The following is a 15,094-nucleotide window of genomic DNA, read 5'->3' as shown; positions in this document are numbered from 1 at the left end:
CGCTTAGGTAGTAACATGTTATATATAATGGGATAAATTACATTTATTCCTTTACAGTTACATAAAAAATACATTGAATATATTGAGGATTACAATCTTACAATTCATTTTAAAAATACAGAAAAACATGCTTAAACACTAAATCAGTATGTAGTGTCTCTACTTTAAAGAGTGCTCTCCGGCTGATGTTCAGGTGTGTATCAGTATGTAGTGTCTCTACTTTAAAGAGTCCTCTCCTGCTGATGTTCAGGTGTATATCAGTATGTAGTGTCTCTACTTTAAAGAGTCCTCTCCTGCTTATGTTCAGGTGTATATCAGTATGTAGTGTCTCTACTTTAAAGAGTCCTCTCCTGCTGATGTTCAGGTGTATATCAGTATGTAGTGTCTCTACTTTAAAGAGTCCTCTCCTGCTGATGTTCAGGTGTATATCAGTAATGTAGTGTCTCTACTTTAAAGAGTTCTCTCCTGCTGATGTTCAGGTGTGTATCATATGTAGTGTCTCTACTTTAAAGAGTCCTCTCCTGCTGATGTTCAGGTGTATATCAGTATGTAGTGTCTCTACTTTAAAGAGTCCTCTCCTGCTTATGTTCAGGTGTATATCAGTATGTAGTGTCCTCTACTTTAAAGAGTCCTCTCCTGCTGATGTTCAGGTGTATATCAGTATGTAGTGTCTCTACTTTAAAGAGTTCTCTCCTGCTGATGTTCAGGTGTATATCAGTATGTAGTGTCTCTACTTTAAAGAGTCCTCTCCTGCTGATGTTCAGGTGTATATCAGTATGTAGTGTCTCTACTTTAAAGAGTCCTCTCCTGCTGATGTTCAGGTGTATATCAGTATGTAGTGTCTCTACTTTAAAGAGTCCTCTCCTGCTGATGTTCAGGTGTATATCAGTATGTAGTGTCTCTACTTTAAAGAGTCCTCCCCCACCCCTTAGCCTAAACAGAATTGAATCCCAAATCAAATACATTTTAAAGGGTTTGATATCATTGTCTGTAATTTTAGCTTAAATGTCTGTTTGCTTGTTTTTTCCCCCTTATATTTGTTTTTGGTGGTTTTGTAAATGGAGCAGCTGTGTTGCAAGAAAAAGTAAGACTTTAACTGACAATAAAGTATTATCGTAGTGTGGATGAATTATTGAGTTGATGGATTTGGGTTATGCTCTCACTCATACTCATACTGACATTTTTAGGACATCCCTTCAACTGGATGTCTAACAAATTGCCTTTTTTTGCATCTATTTTTTAATGAGCAGAGAATACTGTATGTTGAAAATGAAATATGTATCAGATATTGTGTTTAACAGCGTCAACTGCAACCTGATATTAACATGTGATCATGTAGAAGTGGAGCCTCAATCCTGCACCATGCTTTAAAAACTGCAAGGCTGAGTATACATTTCATCATGCTAACAGGCCGATGTTGAGCAGTTATGATGAATAACAATATCACCATCAAAGTTTAGCATATTCACGAGCCATGGTTTGCTAATTAGAAGGTAAAGATAAAGTAGAGCTGAAGCTGAAAGGAATGCATTATTTCTGCAAGTAACTTTTAATTAAAGAATGATGCAGAGATTACCTATTTTTGTAGGCTGACCTGAAAGTTAGCATAACAAGGTTTACATTGCAAAAAAGCCATTTGGGAATATTGCAAAAGATTATCTCTGTGGCAAATGCACATATTAACAGCTTTGACTCACGTCACCACCGCTAAGCTAAAGGCGGCTAATGTTGGGCTATAAAGGAACTACAGCACGGTCACATGACTTCACGTCACCACCGCTAAGCTAAAGGCGGCTAATGTTGGGCTATAAAGGAACTACAACACGGTCACATGACTTCACGTCACCACCGCTAAGCTAAAGGAGGCTAATGTTGGGCTATAAAGGAACAACAGCACGGTCACATGACTTCACGTCACCACCGCTAAGCTAAAGGTGGCTAATGTTGGGCTATAAAGGAACAACAGCACGGTCACATGACTTCACGTCACCACCGCTAAGCTAAAGGAGGCTAATGTTGGGCTATAAAGGAACTACAGCACGGTCACATGACTTCACATCACCACCGCTAAGCTAAAGGAGGCTAATGTTGGGCTATAAAGGAACTACAGCACGGTCACATGACTTCACATCACCACCGCTAAGCTAAAGGAGGCTAATGTTGGGCGTGATGACGTTTAGTCGCCTCTTTTAGACACTTGTTAGCACCGCCGTTTCTAAATTCACCAGTGAGGTATTTACTGACGTATTTTTATGTCGTAGAATACAAATCTCTTCAGCTTGTGTTAACTACATACCTTATTTCAGGATAACAACCAAGAAAGAAATATTAAATGTTGGAAGTATGAAATTGAAAAGTGCCTGACCTCTTGTTTCTCTATCTGTTTCACTATGTGATCGTTCAATGTTCCTTTGATATATGTGAATCCTTCACTGAGCTGAGATCCTGAGGCTTTTCAATAACCCCTAGATGTTTTTGTCCATAAATCTAAGCAGCAGTTGTGATATCAGGCAGTGTTTGTTTTTCAGGCAGTCGAGTCCTGAGGTTTTATTGGTGCCGTCTCAGCTTGACGTTATTGAGTGCCAGGACAACGCTGCCAGGATAAACTGATGACTTCTCACCAGCCTCACAACCTAAAGTAAATACTCGGGCCGTTTGCAGACGGGCGTTCATGGCCCGATGTTCAAGTGTCAGATGGATGTTTTGCTCTCACTCTGTCTCGCTCCTTTCCAGCAGAGAGACGAACTCTCCTCTGGTGTTCTGTCCGCCCTCACTCCTGAATCCTAGTTTCCCCTGAACTCTTAACCTTTGTGTTGCACGCTTGGTCACCAACAGACTTCCAGGCATATGTATATTACATATATAACTTCCTATTACTTTGTTTGTTCTGAAAAAAACAGCTGCTGCAAACTGTGGAACTTGGTCTTTGGTTTTATTCTTCCTCTCTTGCAAACATATCTTTTCTTTTCAAAACCAGTATGTGGATACCTGATTTGTTTAAAGGTCACCTACCATGCAATATTTAGGCAATAGCATAGGTCTCAGATACATACAAATGTATACAAAACATGTCTATGAATTGTTTTGCTCAAAATACCAAACAGATCATTAATTCTAGCCATGCCTCATATCCCTCCGTTTCACTTCTTGTTACTAAAGTGCTGATTCGGGGTATAAAGATTTTTTTTTTAAAAAGAGGGGGCAGAGCTTATGCCTGCTCATGCGGGACCCGGCAGCTACCGTCTAAAATAAATGCTGCGGTGATGAAACGACAAAACCACATCAAGGATTATTTCTGAAACAGTATGGAGCTCAAACTCTTTTTCTCTCTCAGGTTTACCACAAGGTGAGTTCCTTTTGATTTGCTGCTTCTTCACACACATGCTCTCCAGTACAGGTTAGCTCTGAGTGTTAGCGATGCTAATGTGAACACAGACCATATTACTTCCAAAACACGTTGGGCATTGATTCTAATAGCAACTTTCTGATAGGGCCGTGGGTCCACCACGTGGGTGCCATCGATGGACACTTGGTGAGTTCCCTGACATGCCGGGGACACATATTTATGTATAGAAGATATCAAAAAGTGCATTTTGCATGATAGGTCCCCTTTAATAAAAATACTACTATTCATAATTTTAGAATACATTTCTTACTTTTTTTTTTCTGGAACTGAATATTTAATATAGTATTTTTTGATATTACACCAATAAAACTATTAATGTTATATTTAAGTTTTGTAAATTACAACACAACACGTTCAGGGTAATATCCTATTTTACACCAAAACGTATTGTGTATATATATATATAATATAATATGTATATGTATTAAGATTATTATGTATAATAGTTATATTTATTATTGTTATGAATTCATTTATTCAGTTATTTTTTTGAATTATTATTAATATTACATTTATTATTATTATTTTTTAAATTAATATATGTATTCATTGTATTATTATTATTATTTATCTCAGGTGTGCCAATATTTTCCTTTACAGAGACTGAGATCACCTCCGTTACTGATACCTATCTTTATTTACTTCATCCTGATATTTGACGTCTCTCTGTTTAAAATGTCTGCTTTGGGATTATTTGTCCAACTGCATGTTTCCCCGGGCAGAAGGCAGGATTGTACACTTCCTAATTAAAAGTTGACTTTGCTGCATCAATTATTCATATTCATCCGGGGAGCCGAGGATCCAAACAGTGTTCGTGTTTGTCGCCTCGCAGGGAGGAAATAATCAGTCATCTATGAAGAGAAGTCTTTAAGACTCTTTAAACTCCACACGCTGACAATAGTGGTATCTACTCATGCACTCAGTAAATTAATGTACAAATATATAACATTACAGCATGTTTACTATGAATTATATATTTGTTTAGGAGCTCCTATTAGTGATTGCAGCTGGAGTACAAACAGTGAGAGAGGTGCAGGTGAGTTTCCATCTTTCTACCTGCTGTTTAAAAAACGTTAGCATTCATTTTCAAACATTCTTCATAATTTATTTTGATAATCTAAAACATTTTGCATGTTAAAAGGGGCCATATTATGTATGTAGTGTCTCTACTTTAAAGAGTCCTCTCCTGCTGATGGTCAGGTGTACATCAGTATGTAGTGTCTCTACTTTAAAGAGTCCTCTCCTGCTGATGTTCAGGTGTACATCAATATGTAGTGTCTCTACTTTAAAGAGTCCTCTCCTGCTGATGTTCAGGTGTATATCAGTATGTAGTGTCTCTACTTTAAAGAGTCCTCTCCTGCTGATGGTCAGGTGTACATCAGTATGTAGTGTCTCTACTTTAAAGAGTCCTCTCCTGCTGATGTTCAGGTGTACATCAATATGTAGTGTCTCTACTTTAAAGAGTCCTCTCCTGCTGATGTTCAGGTGTATATCAGTATGTAGTGTCTCTACTTTAAAGAGTCCTCTCCTGCTGATGTTCAGGTGTATATCAGTATGTAGTGTCTCTACTTTAAAGAGTCCTCTCCTGCTGATGTTCAGGTGTATATCAGTATGTAGTGTCTCTACTTTAAAGAGTCCTCTCCTGCTGATGTTCAGGTGTATATCAGTATGTAGTGTCTCTACTTTAAAGAGTCCTCTCCTGCTGATGTTCAGGTGTATATCAATATGTAGTGTCTCTACTTTAAAGAGTCCTCTCCTCCTGATGTTCAGGTGTATATCAGTATGTAGTGTCTCTACTTTAAAGAGTCCTCTCCTGCTGATGTTCAGGTGTATATCAGTATGTAGTGTCTGTACTTTAAAGAGTCCTCTCCTGCTGATGTTCAGGTGTATATCAGTATGTAGTGTCTCTACTTTAAAGAGTTCTCTCCTGCTGATGTTCAGGTGTATATCAGTATGTAGTGTCTCTATTTTAAAGAGTCCTCTCCTGCTGATGTTCAGGTGTATATCAGTATGTAGTGTCTCTACTGGGACTTGTCTCCATGTTGTAATGCTCAAAAATAGAAGCCAATAGAAGTGCAAGTGTTACGTAGTGATGTCACTTTGTTCCTAAAGTAAACAAATAACACAGGGATTTTAGCCTCTGCAGACCATTTACATGCACTGAAACATAAAGGGAAAACCATACGGCCACTTTAAAGATTCTGGGTAGTTAGGGGCTTTAAAGTGTTTTACTTTTGCCTCCACCCTTTGTTAGTTTCTCTCCCAGTAAGAGCTGGTTAATCAGTCTCTGAAACATAAACACCTCTCAACACTGGCTTCAGTTTCACACTGTCTGTCTTACACACACATCACACACACATCACACACACATCACACACACATCACACACACTTTACACACACATTACACACACATCACGCACACTTTACACACACAGTACACACACACAGTACACACACATTGCAAACACGTTACACACACCGCAGACCTACCATTCACTCCATCTGACCCGGATGAAAACACTCAGACACAATCAGAACTAGGGCTGTGCAATTAATCGTATTTTAATCGCAATTACGTTTTTTGGCCTGCCACAATTACGAAAACAACATAATCGAAAAAAACAATTATTTTGTTTTGCTAGGTTGTGAAACTGCAACATATTTGATCTCATTTATTTGTATTCATCATATTTATATATGTTTAGTAGCTTGTTGAAGTGCGCTCCAAAATATTTGTTGGTCTTGTTCATTGGTATTTATTATTTTGATATTATTTATTTAAATGTATCATTTATTTTTGTATTGGTTTTTCAGTTGAATTATACGTTCAGGGTAATCAACAGTTAAAAAGATACTGTTCAAATTATTATTTGTATTTGTTTTAAAGTTCAATAAATGGATGTTTTCAAAGTCAATGAATAATCGTATTTAATAATCGTGATATCAATTATTGACCAAAATAATCGTAATTATGATTTTTGCCATAATCGCACAGCCCTACTCAGAACCATCTTCTTCTTCCTCATGTTCTCATGCTTGTACCCAAACCGGTGGGACGTTTATGAAAAATAAACAGAGCAGATCTCACTTCTTGACTCGTGGCCTCTTTAAAGCGTTTGGGTAAACAGAGGGTCCAGTATAGACCAAATATGTCCAACACATCTTCAGGAAGTGCAGCGATGTACTGATGACTCACTGCTGCTGGAGCCACTCATTGAAACTACATATAAGTTAAACATGAAATTATGTAAATGGGTAATTATTCATTGTTATTATTTGAGTTGATTTGAGTAGAGGTTTAGGCTTGGGGTTGTGGTGAAGATGTTTCTTAATTTGCATGTCAGGGTTTTGTCTGCACCCTCTTAATAATAATCTTAGATAAGATATGAAGTACGTTATTGATCCCAATTTGGGAAATGTTTGCGTTGCAGCAGCAAAAAAAGACATGGCGTTGTACATTAAAAATGAAAAGACTAGAAATAAACATTCCAAAACGTAACCATCTCAATAGAAATATATATATATATACTGTATATATATAAGAAAATATACATGTTGAATTACAAATGTCCAGTAACAATCACTGTAAAATGTTAAAGTGATGCCAGAAAACAATATTTCTATTCGACAAAAACGGTATAATTCCTCTCAAATATGTTGTGAGTATCAAACAGAGCGTCAGACGGCAGGCAGCTTTGTTTTTACGGAGCTCCGTCGTCACGTTGTTGTTTACGTCACGTTGTTGTTTACGTCACATTGTTGTTTACGTCCGCAGAAACATCTTGTATACGGGCGTCATGATCTCGAGATAATTTACATATCTTATAAACAAGATCAGAGACACAGCACCCATACTATGTCTTTCTAGAAACACCCCTGCATGTGTTTCGGCACATTTGTGTTTTTATATTTGCATCGTCTCTGAAGCTGCAGCGTGTTTCTCCTGATGGAAGAGTTGGAACAAACCAACAATTACCATCACTGTTCATCAGTTATATTAAACAATCAAATCAAGTCATTGACCACAACTTTAAAATGTACTGATCAAGTAGTAGAGAAGGCTTTGGTTGCTAAATGAATCACAACTTTTACAAAAAATGTAAAATGTTGGTGAGGTATTCGTCATCTTTACACAAACATAACTGCTGTATTTCGTCATATTGGAATATATTTGCGACCTTCAAGATATGTATTTCGAGACGTATTTGAGGAATCACTTTTGAAGTCAGGTGTTTATTAACCCTCACAGCAGGGGTCCAGTTCAGTCAAACGGACTTTGATGTTACCTTGATTTTTTTAATCTGCCTCCAACAACAGGTGAACACGTCTGACAGCAGTATTCAGCCTTGCACCCTTTACGTTTATTTATTTATTTGTATTATATATACTATTTTGTATGTTCTTTCCCACTTTGACTATGTATGTCGTTAAGTATGGTATTCCTGTCACGCTATGTTTTTTCTTTATTATTTCTTGTTGGCTGTTCTGTTTGTCTTCTATGTTGAAAAAGGGAAGCGTGATTTCCACCCCAAAGAAGTCTGTAGCATAGAGTGGTGCAGTGACGAGTCCTAAAACCAGGAAGTGAGTCAGCATTTCACCACTTCCTGTTCCCTCGTCTCAGAGCCAATGGGATCTCTCCATAGGATATTGGAAAATAGCTGTAAATAAGGTCTGTGGTTGAGACACATTGAAGAGACGGATCACGTTTTGTTCTACGACATTAAATCCATCAGCAGTGACCCCACTGGTGATTTCTGAAGACTTCACGTGTCTGAAAAACGATGGTTGTTACCAAGTGGCTGAATAGGACTACAGAAGTTATGGAGGTCGTTGTACGTCATTACGCCGAACACGTAAACACTCCTCTAAGTTTGTTTGCCCTGTTCTGCTTGAAAGCAAGTACCTGCCTCCTGCAAACTGTTCAAACAAACACTTCAACTCGTACCATTTAGAATCTGTATGTTTGAATATGGATCTTAAGTTGGCGTGACGTTGAAGTCGTGCTGCTGTACTCGGCTGTAGTTCCTTTATAGCATAACGTTAGCATTTTGCTTCTGGCCATTAGATTTATGATTTGAACATTATATAAGTAGGGTAGACGTGTGGAGATTATCCGGCTGAACAAAACGTGCATTTATCAAACAGGTTCGTTTTCCACAGATCTTCTTATTTTTTACAATATTCCAAAATCCTATGGAGAAATCCCGTTGCTTTTTGTCGAGGGAACCAGCAGCTTACTTCCGGGTAAATACGTCATCCTTGCACCGCTCGATTGCTTACACTTGTATGCTTCTTCTCAATACAAATATTTGAAACGAAAAAAATAAAAACATGTCTGACAGCACACATCCGGAAATAATCACTCACTTCCATTCAGACTAATCCACAGATTAATGTTCATGCTAAGCACATGCTGATCAAATTGGACAAATGGTTGCAGAGCCAGACAGGCTGAGATGTCCCTAAAAGGCCACCGTACGGAGGGTAAAGTCTCGTCTCAGTGACCTCCTGACCTCTGGCAGCGTCTCAGGACAGATTTATCTGCTCTAAGAATAAATACTGAATAGCTCTCTGCATTCTTCAGCATAGTTACCCGCTGTATGATCAGATTCTTTAAGGATTATGCAATGCTGAGATGTAACTAATTACTGTCTTTAAGTATTTAAGTACACTGATGAGATACTAACAGTTTAATATTTCCTTTCATGCCACATTATACTTCTTCTTGACTACATTTACCTTACAGCTTTAAATACTTTACAAATTCAGTTTTTTGCAAAAATAAATAGAAAGTTTATAAAGGCGTGTGGCGCAGTGGACTAGTGCGTTGGTGTTGGGATCAGGGGAGCACAGGTTCAATCCCCACTGCAGGCAGCATGTCGTTGTGTCCCTGAGACACTTCACCCCAAATTGCTCCTGTGGGGATTGCCCACAGTATTGAGTATGTAAGTTGCTTTGGATAAAAGCCTCTAACAAGTGACATGTAATGTAATGTCATGTAAAGTCTGCCATTTGGTAACATATTGTTGTTTATACAAATACAGCTCAGCTGAGTAATCAAATAGCCAGTTGAGACATACATTAACACATAAATATTCATATTAAAATTCATGATTTTAAATGCTATTATTTTTATATTGCTTTTTCTACTTATTTTTTTAACTGTTTTGCATTGTTGTTAGTGTAGCGTTTAACACTTTATGCCTTTTGCTAATATTTATATATTGAAATACATTTTTTGCATTCAATTGACATTACATGTCACTTGTTAGACTTTTTTATCCAAAGCGACTTCCATACTCAATACTGTGGACAATCCCCACAGGAGCAATTTGGGGTGAAGTGTCTCAGGGACACAACGACATGCTGACTGCAGTGGGGTTTGAACCTGTGCTCCCCTGATCCCAACACCAACGTACTAATCCACTGTGCCACACGCCTCCCCACGATTTATTTTCTTTACATTTAATACCTGTATTACTTTTGATGAATTAGCTACTTTTACTTTAAGTTACATTTCCAATGCAGGACTTATAACAGAGTATTTCTACGTTGTGGTAAAATTACTTTTACTTACGTACAGGATCTGAAGACTTCTTTCACTACTGACTGCAGGTGGGTAAGCCAGTGTCATCGGGTCATGTGTGTGCGTGTGTGTGTGCGTGTGTGTGTGTGTGTGGACTGCAGGTGGAATAATGTTCAGTTTCTTTGAAGTGAGCTTTGATGTAGAGCAGCTGAGAATCACACTTCAGCATTACAAAGAATGTATATAGCCAGAGGGGACACACACACACACACACACACACACACACACACACACACACACACACACACACACACACACACACACACACACACACACACACACACACACCACACACACACACACACACACACACACACACACACACACACACACACCACACACCACACACACACACACACCACACACACACACACACACACACACACACACACACACACACCACACACACACACACACACACACACACACACACACACACACACCACACACACACACACACACACACACACACACACACCACACACAAAATACTCTGTTACAAGTAAAAGTCCTGCATTTAAAGTCTTACTTCTGTACAAAAAAGTACGAAAGTATTGGCATCAAAACGTTACTAAAATGACGTGTGTTCATGAGTGAAACCCTGGTTAATAAAAGTCTGTCTCTCTTTCTATAATTATAAGTCAAAGTGTATTCATCATTAGTTGATTTATATTTCATATCAGCTATTAATCTCTATCTGAAGTAAGAAGTATAAAGCAGCATAAAAGGGAAATACTCAGCTAAAGTACCTTCAATCATAAATGCAGTTCATTGGATTCCACTCAGTACATTCAACTAAATGCATTATTGAAACTAAAAATGCATTTAGGATCAAAGAAATGCTAAATGGGTAAATGTAAATATGGATGCAGACTGAGAGCAGCTAAATGTAAATGTGGCATGATCCTATATATATTCATGTTGCTCTGTGACTGTGACTTCAGTTTTTCATTGACATATCCACACTGTAGCTGCTGAGCACATGATGAGAAAGACTTGAATCTTGAATCTTGAGTTGTTTAAAAGATTGTGGTTTTGAAGCCATTACACTGACATGTATTTGATATCGCTGAGCATGTGTACAGAGGTCACCTAACCCTAACCCTTCATACAGTAAGTAGTGGTGTCACGAGGTAATCACAGGTATAACATACTGACATATACCTGTGTTTTAAGGGAGATCAAACAAATACACACGTGGCATTGTAATAAAGAAAATGCTAAATAAACTGTAAGAGAAATCAGAGTTTTTCTTCACTTTATCACAACATGATTTCTGAATGATTGCCATGAAGTCTGACTCTTTTCCCACACAAAAAAGCATATGTAAAGTCTTAGCTGTTTTGTTATTTGTGTTTCCCCATAGGTACAACACTTAACAATCCCTCCTTTAGGGAAACACCCCCAAAGAAACCCCACAGTTAAGGAGAGAAATGTTAGAAACCTCTGGGAGAGCAACAGAGGAGGATCCCTCTCCAGGACGGACAGACGTGCAATAGATGTCGTGTGTAAATTGAAAAGATAATACATTTTACAGCATAGGTAGACCGAATACTGGAGAATGCATGTGTCTATAAATAAGAAGAAGATGGATCCAGGTGGATGTCAACAATCCTGTGGGAGTTTTCAAAGAAGTAATAAAGTGAGAATCAGGCCGGACAACAACTTAAACTTCAATCAAAGAGAAAATAGATCCTACAGAAACATCCATCACTTATTTAGACATACATGGGGTCAAGGTGGAGCGAACACAAAGCTGTTGGTTGTGTTTCAGCTCGGTGAAAGCACCTGAGTCTTATTGGAGGTGAAGCTGCATGCATTCATAATGAAGAGAATACATTAGCTTTCTTTAATGTGGGGAGTTTAGCTGACGCTCTCGTCTGCAGGGACTTGGAGAGAACACAAAGAAGTCCACTCCAATAACGCTTCAGGAAAACAGAAGCATGCTCGGGTCAAAGAGCTCTGAGACTGCAGGAATAACATCTCTGTAAAAGTGTATCTACATAGGCTCTTTAAAAAGTCTGGAAGCACTCCTGATTCTCATCCTTTTAATGTTGCTTAACAAGAAAGATGTGTTTGGCTTCAACCCACTGAAACATCAGCAGAACTAATGAGATTATCTCTGCCTCCGGAGCAGTTCTGCCTCATAGAAACATGAGTTTTACTCAATCAAATCTGTGTTAGGAGTTTGATGTTAACGGCTTGAAAAGACAACATTATTGCCGACTAATTCACTGCCAGAGGAGAAGAGAGCATGAAGACATTAAGGCCTGAAGGAGATCCAATTCATCTGCATCTGAAAGTCATTTTAGAAATGAAGCTGGATGATGTTGGATTTGTTATCCACACACACACAAACACACACACTAAAGAAGTTCCATACTGATGTAACTTGTAAAGTGCTCTACAAGTCATTCACCAATTCACACCTCATTCATGCATGGCAGCACCACTTGCTCTAGGGAAGCACACACACACACACACACACACACACACACACACACACACACACACACACACACACACACACACACACACACACACACACACACACACACACACACACACACACACACCACACACACACACACACACACACACACACACACACACACACACACACACACACACACACACACACACACACACACACACACACACACACACACACACACACACACACACACACACACACACACACACACACACACACACACACACACACACACACAATATTAAGTAACAATACTTTTACTTTCTGTAACTTTTGGATGACCTAAATATGCAAAGAAAGACAAGCCGAAATAAGAGCATCAAAAAGATTAATTTAAACGTAAAAATGGATGTTTAAAATACAAAATGATTGCGTTATTTCCACCCCAGTCTATTATCCCAACCCTAACCCTATTTATTTTTCCTGGGAAATGAACTTTTAGACCAATAGGCTGTCGATCCAATGGGACATGTTTCAGACTATTTGGAGTTGGAACAATCCCTAAAGTTGACAACTTTTGGATGCTTTCACTCAAAACCAGACGAGTGTCATTGTACGAGACTCATCAAGTGTTGTTACTCATAAAACACCTACATTAACATGTTTAATTGAGATTCAAAGTGTGTGTTCAAGCATCAAATAAAGTTTTCCCCAACTTACGAGAATTTTGTCAACTTGTGAATAATTTGCGACAAGGTGTGGAACTCAAATTGTTCCTGTATTGGAAATCATGGTTATTAAGAGAACAGAATGCTAGTTTAAAGCCATAACTTGAGAGCCTTACGTCAAAAGAGAGTAGATCAATGTAGTTGAGATAACATCCCTTTGCTAGATGACCAATCACAAGGTGCCATGTGACCATTAACAGAGTCATGGCTCTATTTTCTCAAGACTGAGGTGCCGTTTACACGAGGACAAAACGGCTTGTATCTGCATAGTTTCTCTTGCGTATAGCCCTATTATTTACACGAGGCCGATAGAAACGGACCCCACAAACGATAACGGGTCCCAAGGTGGATAGATTTGCAAACGAAACGCTCTGGGGGGTCAAAGGAGTCCGTGTAATCGCCTCTATACGAATATTTCCTGAAAAAATAATGATAGCCCCGCCTCTCCCCGCCTCTGCTGCTCACTGCTGTAGCATGGCCAGTAGCTACTGTCAGAAGCTACTGCTAGTGCTACTGCTACTGACCATGCTACAGATGTTAGTACAACATCTACAGCTCGACCATGCTACAGATGTTAGTGCAAAATCTACAGCTCCTCTACCACAACCATCAGCAACAAGTGGACATGGAGAATTACATGAACTACTACATGTTGCTAAATCCACCGCGGGGCTTAAACAGAAGGGTAGCCATGGCAACATTGCTCCGGGCCATGCTCCGGGGTCTTCTTCGCTGCTTTTGGTGTATTTTGTGGCGGAAGTTACAGCGCCACTTGCAGTCCCGGCATATGTACTACAGCATTTCCAGCGGTCTCGTTTGAACAGACACGTTAAATGAAACAAATGCATGTGAATGGAAGACTTTTTTGAAAACGCATACTGTGCATAAACGCAAACGTTCCCGTGTGCATATGGCCTGAGCATGTATAAAACAATGTATAAAATCATACTGATCAGTGTAAGTAGTTACACTATGCTCTAGAGGCATTGCTCTCTGTATCATGCGTGCAAAACAACAGCTTTACGACTAGTTTATTGCAGTATTTCCACCACATTCCTCACTAGATGTGCGAAAGTAAACTCAAACATGAACAAAGACAAATGTACTTCAACACACACACAAAGAAGAAACCCCATCCAGTAATGCAGTTCCAACATTTTCCTAACACGCTGTCATGAAACCTCTCCGTTGCATTTTTTGGCAGAATGAAGTTGTCGCTGCTCAAACAGAATCTCTCTCTGAGGTGATACACCAGAAATAAATCCAGACTTCAACACTAAACCACTGTCTCTCTGACTGCGTTTCCCTTTTCTGCCCTCCTCCTCTCTCGCTTTCTCACATCCTTTTCTCAGTTCCTGAACTCTCTCTGCCCTCAGATCGTCTCTCAATTACCAGCCTCTCAATATATCTGTCTGTTTTTCTTTGTGACGCAACCCTCTTCATCCCCGGATGTGTGTTTATCTCTCAGTTTATCACTCGCTTTCTTTCTTCCCAATGTTCTTTGTTGTCTCTTATTGTAAATAATTCCTGACACAGTGCAGTAAAAACAGCTTGAGCATTAATTCTCCTTAAAGGTGTAACAGTCAACGAGTCCTTCAAGCTTAAAGGGGCCCTATTCTGCTTTCTAGGATGCTCCTTTGCCTGTAGTGTGTTTTATACGTTTTAGTGCATGTAAATGGTCTGCAAAGGCTTTCATTTATCTCCAGGAGAGGACTCTTTAAAGTAAAGACACTACATACTGATATACACCTGAACATCAGCAGGAGAGGACTCTTTAAAGTAGAGACACTACACACTGATATACACCTGAACATCAGCAGGAGAGGACTCTTTAAAGTAGAGACACTACACACTGATATACACCTGAACATCAGCAGGAGAGGACTCTTTAAAGTAGAGACACTACATACTGATATACACCTGAACATCGGCAGGAGA

This window comes from Trematomus bernacchii, unplaced genomic scaffold (assembly GCF_902827165.1).
Source record: "Trematomus bernacchii unplaced genomic scaffold, fTreBer1.1, whole genome shotgun sequence".
NCBI lineage: Eukaryota > Metazoa > Chordata > Actinopteri > Perciformes > Nototheniidae > Trematomus > Trematomus bernacchii.
The sequence above is the reverse complement of the archived record's forward strand: the minus strand, read 5'-3'. Positions refer to the sequence as shown.